Raw genomic sequence first — 17,028 nt, 5'->3', positions numbered from 1 at the left:
GGCGCAAACGCATGATGAAATAGAAAATAAATAAGCTGAAAATTCGCCGTAAAATTTTTACACGTACCGTGTAGTTTTTCTCCACAGCTGATTCGTTCGCGTAAATCAGAGCCTGGGTGGCAAAATAGATGAGAAAGACTCGTGATTTAAGGGTTTAGCAATTTCCCAGGCCTGCTGATGCGATCAAGCCCTCGCTGATCCGCGTGCAAACAATTTCAAGCGCAACAATGCCGTCGCTTTTTCAACCCCTGCGAACGAGAGGGATGAGAAGGCAGAGGCACATAACAACCCTTTTCTACGAGCGAGAGCTGCAGGCTGTTTGTAGACCATTTTTCACTGAGAACAAATCGGCCGCAAGGGCAGATATTATTTTATCTCTTGGCTGGATATTTTCATAAGAGGTGTGTCAAGTGATTGATTCGAATTCGCCGCAAAAAAGAAATCAATTTTCTTTGTTGCTTTTCATACAATATGAATTCATCAATCACAAATTCAAGGCGGGATTTTATACGTTAGGCCTCTTGAACATTTTTGACTTCATTTGAAAACAAAAACCACAAAGATATTCGTGTCGGCTGGAGAAGCAGTTTTTCAAATTTCATCCCTCGCTCTAAATTTTTATTGCGAAGTCTGATTTGATTGGTTTTCTGGCGGCATGCAGAGCGACTGGAATATTATTGAAGAGCAATTTGTTTAATGGAAGTGCTCATCAGGCAAGCGAGTCGTAAAATCGCAAGAGAAGAAGAAAAAAGCCAAGCCAGCAGTCGATATTATTTGTTTCCAGTGCTGCAGAAAACTTCGATAAATGAATCAGCGATCTTGATGCGGATTGAGGGAGAGTTTTATTTTATGCGATGATGGTGGCAGCGAGAGAGCGAATTCAAGAATTGGCGTCTGCCCATGAAGTTTTATCGTTGTTGTTTTGTTGCATTTTCACTCTCCAACGCCGTCTGCTCAAATGAATCGCAAAAGTCTGTACACTTTCACTGATTAGCTTTCTTCCAAAATCTAGACTTCAATTTGCCAAAAAATTTCATATATTTTTTCCAATTATTTCATAATTTGGAAGTTTGTTAAAAAAAAATGATATAACAATTTTGATTTATCTTTCAATTATTTTGAATTTAATAAAGAAATAAATTTTATTAGAATTGAGTGAAAATAAAAATGGATAGCGCTTTTCTCCCGCTGTGGTCCCTTTTGACGCGCAATAATATCTTTCTCTGCGGAACACATTTCCCCTGGCAATAAACTGAGAATGAAATCCCTTAGGAAGCGACAAGAAAAGTCCTATGGTGAAAAACCAACACGTACAATATAATATCAAATAAATTTGGAGAAAAAACAGCAGGACCACCCTGACTCTTCCTGCCACACTGCACCATTTTCCACGCCGATGCAAGAATTTTCCCAGCAAGAGCCATAACATTATTTTTTCCTTCAGTTGCATTCCAGTTTTCTTATCACCTGGTCTCGCTGGCGCGGCTGCTTTTTATATTCTCTCTCGACGCGAAGAGATGGGAAGAAAGAGAGGTTAAGCGATTTCACGGACTTGCCCCGTCAAAGTCAAAAGACAGGCCGGGTGGCCGAAAAATAAACGCGCAGGTGAGCAGCCGAGAGAGGCTTCGCGATATGTCACTCTTTTTCTACAATTGCACTCGAGTATGCCGAATTGCGGCTTAGAAACGAAATAATTCATATTTATGATGTCATAGACGTGAAAGGAAATTGTCAAAAAGTCGCACCTTTATTTTAAAAGAGGATTTTTTGCGCAGCTGCAAAATCGCAAGTTTGAAAGGGAAATTATTGCCGCTTAGAATTTATTTCTTATTATTTATAATTTGAATCTCGGAGGGAAAGACGATTCAAAATCATTTGGGTTTGCCCCACGAGAAGATAATATTAAGTGAAAGGATTAAAAATAAACGGGCGGCCCGAGCAAGAGAAAAATCTCGACGCGCATTTTATTTTCGTAATCTTGACTGAACATCAATTTGGATTAAAGCGGACTGTGCGGTGCTGTAGCTTTGCTGCTCCGCTCCCATCTCATTTTTTTTCTCCATTTCATCTACAATGCACAAGGCGAGAGATGGATATATTTATTACACAGCGCGAGCAGATTGGAAAGTAAGGAGATCTAAATTTATTGCTTGCGGGAAACTCAAAGAGAGAAAAACGAGCACAGGGTTCGTTGGAAAAATAATTTTCCACTCAAGCGATTAATCAAAAAGAATTAAGTCTGTGTTGGAATAAAAATGTATAAATATTATTATTTTCAATTTATTCATCTCTATGTCGGAAAATTTTCAGCCATATTAAAAACATGAAAATATATAAAAAACACTTGATAAATTTTCCTGCTGGAAAATTTTGAGATAAATCAGGAACATTCCTCATCGCATGTTAAATAATAATTAAAATCAGTACTTCCTGAAAATTTGATGTATTTTATTATTTAAAGATACCAAAAATTAAAAATATTTATTTAAACTCCAAATGTATCTAAAATTTTCACTTCAGTGCTAGATAAGGGTTGTAAAAAGCCAGATTTTCTGGTCTAATTAACTCTTGAACAAATTTTTGGAGGGCTTGGTTGGAATTAAGTAAAAAATTGGAGGGTGTAAATTATGTCGGTTTGTTTGGCTAACAACAAGCACGTTGGCTTTTAACGTTCAAAACTCTCACATTTTTCCAATTAAGCAGGCGCTTGAGGGTCCAGAGGGTGGTTTTCGTCTTGTTTACACGGTGGTGGAACACGCCACTCACGAGAGCGAGGGCTGCAAATGGTCCGACTCGCCTAGTCAGATGTTTCCCATTGAGTTTCTCGGCAGTGTGATAAATTCTGTTTGGTCCTCAGCCCAACCAAGTGCGCGGCCGATTTTGAGAATGTGCACTTTGTTTGTCTTTCGCACCCCTCGTATAAGGCTGGGAGATTTTTTCGGTCCTTCGGAGAGAGAGGAAATTTTTCGTTATGAAGCCTAAGGAAGGCACTTAGTTCTCCTTTTCTTGGTCGCGTGCGCCGCAAATGGTTTCTATTTGTTCATTCATGGGCTAGAAATAGCCGAGGGAATCTCGCTTTGGCTTTGATTCAACACACTTCTTATTTTGCTACGGGTGCTCCTTCAAATGTTCAAACTGTTTACTTCAAAGAAAATTTAAGGAGGGACCGAGTTGTTGCTATCGAAACGATTCTAATTGCTGACAGCCTTGACTGGGAATGTTCGATGCTTCCTTGAAAGAAGACAAAGAAAAGAAAAAAAAACACCAACCAGCTCTGCGCCTATATAACAGCAGAACTTAATTAAACGTTTGAAAACAAATAATTTTACACAAATTCTTATGTTTTTTAAATGGATTTCTCTTTAAAAAAGAAAAAAAATCTGAAGACTAAAGATAAAGAGTTACTGTTCGATTTTCATTTTGTTTGTAGATCAATGGAAAAGGCTTAATAAATAAGGTTTAATTCATTAATTTTATTTTTCCCCCTCAACTTTTGGTACTGTGCGTAGAAAAGCGACTAACGCACACAACATGAGAGGGCCTGCCGTGTCCAAAACTTTGGGCTCTGGAAACTTTTAATCACACAAATTGAATGAAAACTCTGCAACGTTCGCCCTCCTTTGATGTGCACCTGCCGGCGTCACGCAAATTTTGCTTTGCTTTCCAAGCAAAATGCGTCGAGCCAATAACAATAGCAAAATGAGGTAGGACGGAACATATCGAAAAAAGGAGAGGCGTTTTTTTTTTATTCAGAGGGCAGCGAGAGTTTGTTCAATATTTGGATAATTAACGAGCGAAATGGCTGCAGCGGGTGTTTGTCGATGAACAACAAAACATTGGGTGAGGCGCGCGCGGAATTTCGAGCACATCACATATCCAAAATGGCCAGCGAGTGGTTGGTCGAGAATCTGCAATTCAGCAGCGCGGCGGGTGTGTATACGTTACAGGGGCAAGCGCAAAATTTCCCCTGGGCGCGACGTGTGTGCGGCCGTTACAGGGCTGTTGCGCTTCAGAGTTCTTTTAGCCCTGCTCTTATTGAAAATGCCAACAGATCCAATTTGCCGACGAATGCATTTTCACTTTTCACGACTTGCGAGCGGCGAGAACGCGGAACAAGTCCCAACGGCCGCTTCGCGGACTCGGCTCCGACACCTGATGTGCCGCTTTGCTGCAAATTAAGTGGGTATTTTTGCAGCGCACAAATACGTGGCTCTGCTTTAATTCCCCACAGGCACTTTTTAAAAGAAAATTTCAGTTTCTCTTCTAAATTTCTAATGCAAAATTTCTTATTACAAAATAAATATTCAATACTTAACTGTAAAGGAATATGCAAATTACAAATATTGCTTGTTAATACAATGTTTATTTCTTTTTTCCCTGCTGTTTATTTCATTTGACAAAATACAGAAATGTGTGGGTCGCACGGGAGATACTGTATTATTCCATAATATGCAATAAAGCTTTACAGCTGCATTTGATAATCATCAATATTGAAGTTTTAAATATAAAACATATAAATTGATAGGCCGATCTTAATATTTGATTTATTCAAGTCAAATTCATTCAGTTTAAAGATTTATATTATTAATTAAAGATAAAAATTTGCATAAACACACAGCAGATCATTAATTTTCTGTATTTCTAATCTCTAATACATTAAATTAACTTTTAATAAGGAATAGTTTGCATCAGTTTTCATATCCAAAATTTTAACAATTCATCTTCTTCTAAAATTTGAGGTTTCATGTGACAAATTAATTACATATTCAATGCAGAAGAACAACATATATTTTTGGATTTGAAACCGATAAAATCTATTCATTATTACAATTTTATTTTAATTATAGTAAGATTAGCAATACAGAAAATGTTTTATTATGTATGCAATTGTCATTCCTCTTTACCAAATCATTTAAATCATATCAATCTAAATAAAAAAATGTTAAGATTGGCGCATATTAAATGTCTTTTTTTTTTTATTTTTCAATTTTTTAATAATGATCGGACAATGAAGTTAGTTGAAATGGCAATTTCAGTAACATATAAAAAGTATATTATTATAATTACTTTTTAAAGCCATAAAGGAAAGAAGCGATGCTATTAAGCAATTCAAAATTCACTTCCCTGCATATAAAAAGGGGTTAATTAAAAGTTAATGCACGGTGGGCGAATGAATAATGGTTGACGACATTCTCAAGCACCAAAACCTTTGGAAAAGTAAACACATAATAATTTCTGTGTCACGCCATCGTCATATACTCGGAGAGCAGATAAGCGCATTTGTGCCTGCCAGGTAACGAGCAATGACCATTTTCACTTAATTAGAAATTCTTGAAATTCCAAACTCGCGTGTTTGGCTGCAGTAACCGCGCGTGGCCTTCCTTTTGTCTCCAATAATATTGCACTCGGGCACATGCTCGGGGCGCCGACGGTCCCACGCAGTATAATAAGTCTTTATTTTATCCTCGTCGACTGGCTGCACCCGCGATGAGAGCAGATTATTTGAAATAAAATGCAATGCGGGGAGGTCGAGTGTCTGAGTGCAAAATCTTGTCAGTGCGACCGAGGGCCATTATCCGCGACTGACCGTGTCATTTGTCGTTCAACGACAGTGTTAGGGTGCGTCGATCGCGTGCAGCACTCTAATGTCCTGCATTATCTATACTTCCCCATGAATTATTAACCAGAATTAAAGCGCCAACAACCATTGAATTGAAATCTATATTCAATTCTTTTAATTGTAACCCTTTCATTTCCTATCTTCTATTTTTAAAGTCCTTTGACCCAAATAAGAGGGATACAATTTAATTCATTTCTTATGATTATTAAATAGAAAGGATGAATGAAAAATTTTGGCGTTCTTTAGTAAAAGTTCATAAACTATAATTAATAATTTTTCAGAGAAAACTTAACGTGGATTCAGAAACTGAGCGAGAAAACCAATGCTTGGAAAACGACTTTAACTATTTTGGAAACAGAAATTTAAATTTGATTTGTAAAGTATTAAAATTTCCAATTAAAATTTAAATTTGGACATTTTAATTCGTTTTCCTCGCTCAGTTTTCTGAATCTAAGTTAAGTTTTCTCTGAAAAATTAAAACGGAAACTGGACACAACTCAACACAGAAAATTACAAGAAAAAAAACACACATACTCACAAAATTAAGAAAAATCAATAATTATTATTTAAAAAAAAAGAAACCCATTGAGGATTTCTTTAAAGATTATTATTTGCGAGATTGAAAACAAAAAACAGCAGAAAAAAAAATTGAAAAATGATTTGAGTGTTGAAAGTTGGAATGCCTGATCTCTGCATTTGGAAAAGAAGTTTAAAAATTAGATTAAATTTATTCTAACTAGTGCGACGTTTCCATCAGTAAATGAATATGATTAAAAAGAGTAAAACACTGACAAATCAAAAAAGCCTAATTTATTTGTTCAAAACTTGGCTTTGAGGAAAGTAATCTGGAAATGAAGAGCAACTCCCCGCGGCCATTGCAGTCCCGCAGCACCAAGGGAAACCAATTTCAACGTCCTCGTCTGTTGCTGCTTTTCCAACTTTTCATCAGAATAAGCAGCGCGGTTGCGAATATAAAAAAGCGAGAGAAAAAACGTGAAAAACGCATCATTCGGGAAATTGTGAATCTCACGTATTTCATTTGGTGAAATGGAACACGCGGCGGCCTTGCTGTATTTGAGCAGACAGAGAGTATATTTATTGGTTTGAGCCGAGATGAGCTGGTGGCTGGAGGTGAGGTGTTTGAGTTGTTCTTGCCAGGAGCCATACTAATCAAAGTAGAGACCATCCAATATCACCGCGCCTCTCGCAATATATCGGTGCTTCACTGACTCGCTCTCCGTGTTTGAATAACTCTTATGCGAGCAGCATCAAACGCCAGGCCGTGCATTTAGATTTTCTGACGAGCTTTGATTTGGACTCTCCAAATTACAGAGGCAGGCACCAGTGCTATATATTATAATCAATATTCAGATTTGGTGCACCAAACGACTCGAAGCGTATTTAATAATGTCGCAACGTTTCGGGCCGAGATGTTAAATTGATCCGAGCCGCTGTGATTTCGAATCAAATGACAAATTTTTTTCTCTATCTAAAAATCATTGTGCTTGCTGCACAAATTTTTTGTTTTGGTATATTTTACATTTTCTTTTGATAATCGCCCTTTATGAATATGGGCTTGAAATTTTTATTAAATGAAATATTATGAATTTTTTTTATAGAAAAAAGCAATCAGTTAATAGGTTATAAAGATTCAAATTGCGATTGAAGTTTAGCCCTTAAATATAAGTGGACCTAACAAAAATATTTATTTAATTTTGATTAGGAGGATTTAGGAAAATTTATGATTATAGAATTTAAAGTCGGCTTTTCCTAAATGAGTTTTGTGAATATTTTAGTTCAAAATTTGGCAAAAATATTCAGAGAAAAAAATCCAAAAACCAGTTAGAAAGGTACGCTCAAAACACATGTTCCAATATTCAATCTGATCAAAATTGTTCAAAAAAATTAATGTTAAAAAATGCGAGAGTCAAATCGCGTTAAAAATAGTGTAAAAATGTAGCTTTGAATAATTTTTCGCAATAAAAATGTTAATTAGAAAGACAAATATTTTTCAAAAGCTTCCACTTTGTACTGATTCTTGTAAAAATGATTTCACAGAGCTCATGCATTATGGCTGCAGTCCCGAAACATATTGTTTTTACTTAAACAATAAAAAACTCACGAAGTCCATCGCGGAAAAGCCGATTTTTATAAATTCAAATCAACATTGAATGAAATGTTAAATTTATTCATATTTGCAACTGTCACGTCTGTCGCTTTGCGTTGAATAAGTTAAACAATGAGGCCTAATTACAACAATGGGCCGGCGAATTTTTGAGAGGAACAGAAGTTATAAAAGAAAGAGGTCGTCACAAATAATGGCGTCCGATTTGTCAGTTTATCACTCCTCCCCAATTATTTGTCATTCGAATGACAAACGGCCCGGCTCTAACAAACTCCATCGGACAATAAAAATAATAATAATTCAGACGGAGGACGCATAATAGAAGTTGAAAGTCTGGCAATCAAAAAATAATGAGCTCCGAAGTCAACCAGTTCGCTGAGGACGAGTTTCGTCGTAATGAATCAAATGCGCTCACGAGATTCACAAAAATTAATTCAATATGCACACAATTATGCAGGCACTCTCCGTCATGTGAGGGAATATAAACGAGATAGAAAGACGAGAGCGTTTTATATTTATTTTATTATTTACGAGCGGCTCAGACGGACCGAGTGGTCAGCAAACCAGTTGTCGGGGAAAAAATATATAATTGAACGTGTGTTGTACTCGTCGGGCATGAGGGCGAACGAGTGTGTGTACAAAATAATACACCAGACAAACCGGTGGACAAGGAAAATAATAAATTCCATCTATTTCGTATACAGAGTCTGCGTAAATATTTTGACCGAACCGGCCCAAGGACGTTTCGAGTAATTTAGCGAGTCTTAAATTCCTAAGCAAGCCAGTGATAATTTGTCTCGAGTGCTCACATTCCGCGCAAATCATGAACAGGGCAATAATTGTAAAGAGATAAAAACGTTTTTTTAGAAGGTTTATTATTTCAAACGATCGCCAAGACAATCGTCACGAAAAAAAATTCACAAATTTCCAGTCGAGAAATCAAAGATCAAAGTGTTCATCTTCATTTTTAAATCCTTGAAATTATGCTAGTTAAAATTTTTACGAAATACATACATGGATTTATTTGTTTTCTTGACATAAGGAAAAGAATTGAATTTATAAAATTTCTTGAAAATTAAAAAAAAAGTTGCATTTTAATAACATAAATATTCATTTACATATAAAATTAATTACATTATTATGATTTTATTTTTTGCCACTCGTTTAAAAATGAAATAGGATAGGGATGTTTTTTTTTTTTACTTACCCTGAGTCACAGGTGCGCGATCTTCCGTTGGGTTCGTGAATCACCTGGGCCGAAGAGACGATCGGACGAAGGGCGGCGCGAAACGTCCTCCGCGGGTCGCAGCGTCACCGAAGTCTGCAGCGATAATCCGGATCTCTCGGACTTCTCGGAGGCGAAAGATTGTTTTCGTTCACTGACAATGCTCACTGGGTCTATCTATTGTAGGCTGGGAAACAATTTCGAGAGACACACGAAGCCCACCTCCGGTGGAGCTGCACTGATCGGCAGCGCGTGCTGGCGGCCCCGACCCCCTCCGACGCCGGTCCTTCGCCCTTCCTCGCTCCACGGACGGAGGGGAAACCGCAGCGCCGCCTACCGCCGCCGTGCTCCCGCTAATAATTAAGCTTCGACGCCGGATTCAAATTATGAGTCTCGCGCGCCCACCGCCGCGGATTATGTTTATCCGCGAGTTAATTATTTTGCTCGCACGCATACCTGCTCAAGAGATTATTAATATCTGCACCAGCTTTGTGTGTGTCTGATAATTTGCCCCATTTAAATAAATATTTTGAAAATTCTTTACTCTTGAGAAAGTGAATTTCTCTCGCACATTTTGAGAAAACAATATATTTTTAATAAATATTTTCATACCGTATATTTTTTTTCTATTTAGAAATGAAGTAAAATGGGCTTGTCCTCGTTGATAGAAATTTTTTTAAATATATAAATAAAATTGCAAGTTTTTCTTCACTTCCATGATCTCTCCTCAAGTGCAAATTCCTTCAATCAAATTAACTTTTTATTGCATTTTGAATTTTTTTCCATAAGATGAATTATTATTTCCAAGAGAATTATTTTAATGGGAACCCAAAACGTAAATGTTTCATGTTTTGTGTTGAAAATGGGCGGAAAGAGGCATTTTTGGTGATTGCTGAGCGTCGCCGCGTCATCGCCGCATCTTTCGAGGTAATGAGGTGCCTCATTATCCGCCTCGAGCTCACCCACAAAATTGCTCAATTTTCCATTGTTTCTCTGGGCTGCAGAGAGCGCAAGAGTGTCCGGTTCGGCGGAGGCGCTCATTTTTCACACGTAGTAATTTGGGTGCCGAGCGCACGCGGAGCAATCATGGTTATCCCATCACACATGGCCAGAGAGATGATACGCCAGGCCTATCTGATGCTGTCAGACTCGTGAGAAATATCAAATATAGAGGATAGGGTCTTGTTAGCCACGGCACTTGGGGGAAAATTACACTCCCATGATCCGCGCAGATCTGACAGCCGAACCGTCATATTTTGGGCGAGTCCACCAAAAACGTTGCTTGCTTTTTTCCTGAATAACTCACTCACACTACGAGAAGACCTTGTTATGAGCCAGCCAAGCAGAGATCCATTTGTTTTTTTATGCAACATAGACCATAGAGAGACTCCACATCAACCTCGTAGCCCCGCGCATTTGCAAAACATTCTAAGATCATCAGATTTATTTCGATTAAAATCAGCACCATTAATTTAATTTGCTAATATCAGTATATGTAGTGTTACTTTTAGTCCACATAGTAATAAGAGGATTATGTTATACTATTAATCGCTATTAATTAATATTACAGTTGCTTTTTATTATTTTATAAATGTAAAAAAATAAAATATTTTTTACTCATTCTAAATATAATTGCAGTTTTGTATTTCAAATATTATTGTTATTTGTAATATTATTATTATTTAAATCCATCTCAAGTATTAGCATTCAAATTTTTTTCATAATTATTTATTATTTATCTATTATATAAATATGCAAGGGTGCTTAAATTTTTAGAGTTAATTTATCAGAAAACTGCAAATGGAAACAAGGGTTTCGAAAAGTACTTTCACTAAGAATTTTCAATCGGAAAGAGATTAAAATATAAAATCATTAAAAATCCCTATCAAATATTGCAACAAATGAAGGAGAAGAGAAGGTTTGGAATTTCTATAATTAACTAGTCATAAAAAAATGTTACTTTCAACAGATTAATACCCATATAATCACCACACATGAAATGAAAAAGGCAAATTTTATGTGAGACACTATTTTTTTACAATTAGGCATACAACAACATAGTTCAGAGAAGAAAAATCTTTAATTGCAAAGAAGCAGCCGGTGGCTGTTTTCGCCGGTCAATTTGGCGCCGAGCTTTGCGAGTTTGTGTGTGCGACTTACTTAGCAAAGTCGATAATGAGACGAGGGGTTGAAAGGGGTGTGTATTGGCTCCGAAATTTCGCCTCAGGCATTGTGATCATAGAGCTAATTGCAAAGAGCCACGGATATGATTAAGGGTTTCAACCCTCAGCTTGTAATCATATTCGCCGGTTTAATTATTACATCTCCCTTCGTACTGAGTACACAATGTCCCCGGAGAACGCCGGCCAAGGGGAGAATAGCGCGTGCATGAATAATAGCCAGGCTGGTGGAATATAAATCCCGGCAGGCTGACAATGGACTACTTTCAGAATGCAATTTCGCCGCCGTTGAATTATTCAGCACGATGCCGTCGACACTCGCGATTCAGGCGACTTATCAATTTTTGATCTGCATAATGTTTCAATTTATTAAAGTCTAGAGTAAATAAAATGTGAGGAAAGCAGTGCCAAAGTAATTTTCACAAGGGAAAAAGAAATTTGCAAGGAGCCAATTCTAATTCTATTTTTAATTCTATATTATTGAAAACCTTTTCTAGAAAAACAACATCTCTTGAATCATTACATACACTTGGCTGTAATTTCAAAAAATATAATTAAATACCTTCTTTAAAGTTTATTTTATAAAGATTCATGCATGTGGCATTTAATAATAATCTATAAAAAGACTACAAGTAATTGTATAAATTAAAAAAATTAAGAGAGTTTGTGATATTTTATGTAAGGGCTTCAAATAATCAACGTGAAATATACAAATTTATTCCTAATTTAAAATTTTAGCATATTTAATATTCAATTTTAATTTTTTATGGTGTTGTAATTCAAAGAAATTGCGGTTTGGATTTAAAATGTTGGTGCCCTTGTTTGAGTTTTTTTAACTCAAGTAGTCGACCCGTGAAAGTAACAAAATACTGTGGCGTCGCCGAACTGTTCGGAAACTCCAAACGTATACAGCTGGCGATGATTGAGACTTACGTGGCCCGCTTTTGTCTGCGCGCTGCCGTCAAGCAAAAGCACCTCTCGAGGGACGCGCCTCACATTATGACAGCTCATTCGCCATTTATGTATGCTAATGCGACGCTGGGTCCAAATGCTCTGGGCATGTTGTAATAATAATAATAATGCTTAAAGCCGCTCCGCAATGCATGTATTTATTTACACGCCGACGAGAAATAATATGCGTATGGGTCGAAGTATTGTATTCAAAGTAAGAGGATACCACTCTTGGTGAATAAAATGATGCAATATATATCTCCTCTCACATGAACGCTGTGTTCGGATCGTATTTTATGAACACAAGAGCTTGTCTTTCGCGGAAAAGCTTGATTGTGAGTTGAAAAGTTGCATTTCGCAAAATACGGTAAGCTGCTCCTTCGCAGATTTTCTCGTGCCTTGGGCTGTGTTTTGCTCTTGCTTGAATAAGATATGGGCTCTAAAAGGGTTTGCTTGCTTGTGTAGAAAATTTACAACAATCAGTATTTATTTTTAAGTTGACTTTTTGACTTTTATCGCAAAATATATGTGAAGCTCCAATTTTTTGCAGCAATTCTTATTATTATTTTATTCAATTCATCGAATGAAAATAATTTATTCAAATATTTAAATTCATTGGCTTTATGTAATATATATGCCTTTTGTATTTAAATGAAATAATTCCCAAAATCATTTAAAAAAATCCAGGATGCAGAAGAATTTTTTTATTCAATTGGTCCAGTGATGAAGAGCCAGAAAAGGCTGTATTGTATTCCAAATACATGTAATTCTTTTCAAGGGTGTTGCAGTGGGTTGCAGAACTTAAATTATAATTACCACGCTATTATTAGTTGATTTGTCACATAAGTAAACTTTCACTTTAACGACCGTTTCTGAATTATTATTTTTTATTCTTCACAAATCAAATCAATTGAATATTAAAAAATTTAAAAATAAAGAATTGGAATCATTTAGTTGAAAAGGGAATTTATTGGGTTCATGAACTAGGGCAAAGCTGCCCCGCGTGCAAACTCATTTGAATTTAATTCAATTCAAAGAAAAAAATTTAAAAGAAGAGAGAAAAGAACTTAAAATTGATTGATTATTTCCTTTTTCAGCATTGATTTGAAAGTATTTCAATTTTCATTTGACGGTAATGCATTTAATGCAATTTAAATTTTTAATTTGAAAAGCTTTTCATTCGCAGTATACCTGCTGGCTTCAATGTATATTTCATTTTGGGCGGACATATTTAGGATTATTCTCAACCAATAAAATAACTCTAAAATACGCAAGCTGCAAAAACGACCCGCGGCTAAAGTGAGAATATTTTTTTACTGCTCATTGTTAGCGCAGCCACTATTCCTTGAGGAGGTGGCGGGACCGAGCAACAAATAAATCTCGCACGCGTTAGAACACAATATCTGGTCCAATAAAACAAGAGGCCGTCGGGGCAGAAATATACACTAATTTTCTTTCCGAGCAGAGGGCACGTCGTTTAAGCCACCGCGTGCGGTGTGCTATGCGGAGGAGCATCGAAATTAAGTGTAAGGTTTATAATTTTCTAATATAGGACGCACAGCACCTTTTTCGAGACAGAGAGAGAGCGAGAAACAGCCGGCCCATAAAATTAGGCACCCGTGACAGTTTGATTTATTCATTCGAATGCGCACAGTCGAATAAATTTTTAGCCACCCTGCAGTGAATTTATATGTTCGCGAAGAGCGGCGGCGCAGGATAGGTTTTAGGCTCTTTATTTTGCCCGTTAGGATAATTTAGGGCCGGCGCTCGTTTGGCTGTTGCTTTTCTGCTTCCGAGAAACTGATACTTAATTTGGATTTTCGCTCTCTGGTCCTTGATGCTGCTGTAAGAGAAATTGTAGCTACTCTTAAGCGGCAGCTTGTTCAACAGCAAGCGGAGGGAAATTTATTTATATTTGCTTCGCGAATATTTTAATTAAATTCTTCTGCAAAGTGCAAAAGTGGCTTACTTAGAAATGCTTTTTATTAGTTCCTTTGTGTGGATGAGAAAAGCATTTAAATTTCAAAATTTTTGTGTGCGTATATTAAAAATATCACAAATTTTAGCTGATTTTTTAAAGTTGCTACTAATGATTAAAATTTAATTATGAGACAATTTTTTACTTGCTTGAGTTTTGATACAAACGTCTGATTTAAAATGATAAATTTCTGTTAAATCTTAATATTTTATTAGTTTTTTTTTATTCATGGTTGATATCATTTTAAAATCGTATGTTTATGCTTTTATTTCATGCTTTATTAAAAATTATATTTTTTAAATATTGTAAAACGCCCTGGCAAAGTAAAAGACTGAGTGGAACAAAATTGCGCGATGATTCAACTTTTCGAAGGACAATTATCGCATATTTTTGCGCACTACGTAGCAGTCATGACTAGACATCCTGTTTCCAATTTGGTGACTGCTATTATTCATTTTGATTTTTTTTTCACAGAAAGGAGTGTGGTGGAGAGTGGATATTTGTATTAAGTTTTTGTCGGTGCACACCTGCCGGCAGGAGGAGTGGCCTCAACAATGGCCGCGGCCAACAATCTCTCGGCGAAATAATAATCTAATGCCCACCTCCCAAGTCGGACTGGCGCGCGGTAATTATCATGTCGTCTTTGGAATTCGCCATCGCGCGAATTTGGCGGCCGCAGCCAAACGAGTCAAACACTCACTCGGCGTGGGTTAATTATACGTTGCGAGCAGTTCCTTCCAAATAAATTGTTGCGTGACCCTGAGAGTGATCACTTTCGCAGATTCTGTTTGTGGAAAAGCCCTCCTCACAAAGATACGTACAATTAAAAAAAATATATTAAAAAAGTAAAAATTTAAAAACATTTGCTAAAAGAAAGCTTTTTTCTCATTTTTATTTCAAATCCTGACTCTTAAATTTCTCTGACTGAGAATTAAGTTTAATTCAACAGTAATATGTAATATCAATGAGCAAGTTTAAACTTGTTGGCGTATTTTGCTCTTCCACGAATGCCAAATTAATCACGCTCTCTCGGCGCAGTGACTTTTCTAGCGTAAAAAATGATGCAAGTGGATGCTGAGAGAAAAGAGCAATAGTCCCAGTCGTTGGCATACACTTTGAAATTCCCGAGGCAGAGCAAAAGGAGTGCAAAAGACAAATAATGCGCAGGCTGCTCTCTGCTCTGATCAATGAGGATTTGCATCCAGGCAAATAAATGGCCTGCTAACCTTTTGCAAAAGAGATGCTAGGGAATATAATATATAGCGAGAGAGGGAGATGCACTTTTTTCCACTCTCGACGACGACGAGTTTTACTCACATGACTGATTGCGACTGCATTTCCATTCGCAGGCGGATATTAATATTGCATCAGGCGCACACCGTTTTAAGCATTCATGAGCTGACTTCGTTGATCTTTCAATTTTTCTAGGTGCATTTATTTTCAAATCAAATTTGAAACGTTATTGAATGTTCAGAAAATGTTGCAAGAGAATATATTGATAAAAAATAATATATCAAATATTTTTTCATCTGAAGTCAAAATTCACAATTTGATGGACAAAAAACGGAAAAAATGGAGCCTATAAAAAGATCAATATAAAAAATTAAACCAACGAGCCCATACATTAATTTTAAATGATTTTCGTAAAATTCTTGTCGTGAACGGGCTCTTCTGAAAAATCTTAATTGAAAATACAAAATTTAAAGATAAAAAAAAACGCGAAAGTGCAAAAAAAAAATGAAGTAATTATTTTTAATTTTATAATTAACAGATTATTACATGCATCTATTCTGTAAAATTTAATCTCTAATCGTCGATTGAGAATTTTAATTTGTTTCGTTAGTATGGAATGAAATCTGTTAGGCCATTTCCCCATTAAAATAAATAGGTTAATTTTTTAAATATATAATATAAAAAATAGCAAATATAAATAAATTAGATGAAGAAATATTTTTAACATTTAATATCAAACAAAATTGCAACTAAATTCCTTCAGACAACAATATTATCAACATCTGAACTTCCCTTGCAACCCCAGCCACCACACTGCCCTACAGTCTTTTATTAATCTTTTCCATTTCCTTTTCAGTTTTCTGCTTTTTTCCTCAACATCACGTGGGCTCTCAATGAAGAATACGCCAGCAAACTGAGATGATTTTTTCAAATAAAGTTAATTAAGAATACATTCAGTGCCTTCTGCACCACCATTAAAGGACAAGACGCAGCCTGAGTCAGACTGCCTGACCTTAAAAAAGATGAAAAGGGTACTAATTAATTTTGCATCACTTAATCTACAATTTCCTGGTATTATTAATATTATTTACTCGGAGAACTTCAACAAGTCTAAAACAAATATTATATAGAATATTAAAATAGTTTCTAGGAATAAAAACTTTATTATGGAGATAGAACGGTACATGGAACTTTCGAGTGTTGTAAATCATGGCGCAAACTTACATGTTTTTCAAAAAGCCACTTTGCTCCTCTCTCGTCTGTTTACTCAACAAGTTATCTCTATTTTACATCTACAGTTTTGGTCTTAAATCTTATTACCTTGTCTCTCTCCACGCACGTTGGAAATTGTGGCAAACTTTTACGTCCCTGTCATTCTTCAGGCATAAAATTTAACGGTAGGCAAATCTGGCCAAAGTCTGTCGGGAAAAGCGCTATGCGTGCGGCGCGGAGACTCGGCTTCTCCGTTCTCGGTCTTTCTGAAAAAAAAACCAGCCAGGAGGGATCAGAGAAAAAGCCGCACTCAGGCAGCGATCAAATAAAGAGATTGAAGGGCTATCAAATAGAATTGTGTATCGGAAAATGTTTGTCCTTTTTTAACAAGCTGCCTTCCCCGTCGCCCCTCACACACACAGCTCTTCTTTTATTCCATCCAACTCGAAAGACAGACCATTATTTTTACACAAAATATGAAAAAAATAATAATAAAGGCCATTC

General features: G+C 36.3%; 1 protein-coding gene across 2 annotated transcripts in view; it reads right to left on the bottom strand.

The window, feature by feature from the left end:
* The window catches only part of LOC132195391 (uncharacterized), a 123,053-nt gene extending 113,849 nt beyond the window's left edge, over positions 1–9,204 (bottom strand). For both annotated transcript variants that reach the window (XM_059617347.1, XM_059617345.1), the window contains exon 1: positions 8,953–9,204. The gene's annotated coding sequence lies outside the window, so the exon portion shown is untranslated. The remainder of the gene's footprint in view (positions 1–8,952) is intronic.
* Positions 9,205–17,028: the final 7,824 nt, after the last annotated feature.

The sequence above is a fragment of the Neocloeon triangulifer genome, unplaced genomic scaffold (genome assembly GCF_031216515.1).
Source record: "Neocloeon triangulifer isolate White Clay Creek 2 clone unplaced genomic scaffold, ASM3121651v1 ptg000009l, whole genome shotgun sequence".
NCBI classification, from domain to species: domain Eukaryota; kingdom Metazoa; phylum Arthropoda; class Insecta; order Ephemeroptera; family Baetidae; genus Neocloeon; species Neocloeon triangulifer.
This window is presented reverse-complemented; position numbering and strand designations above follow the sequence as displayed.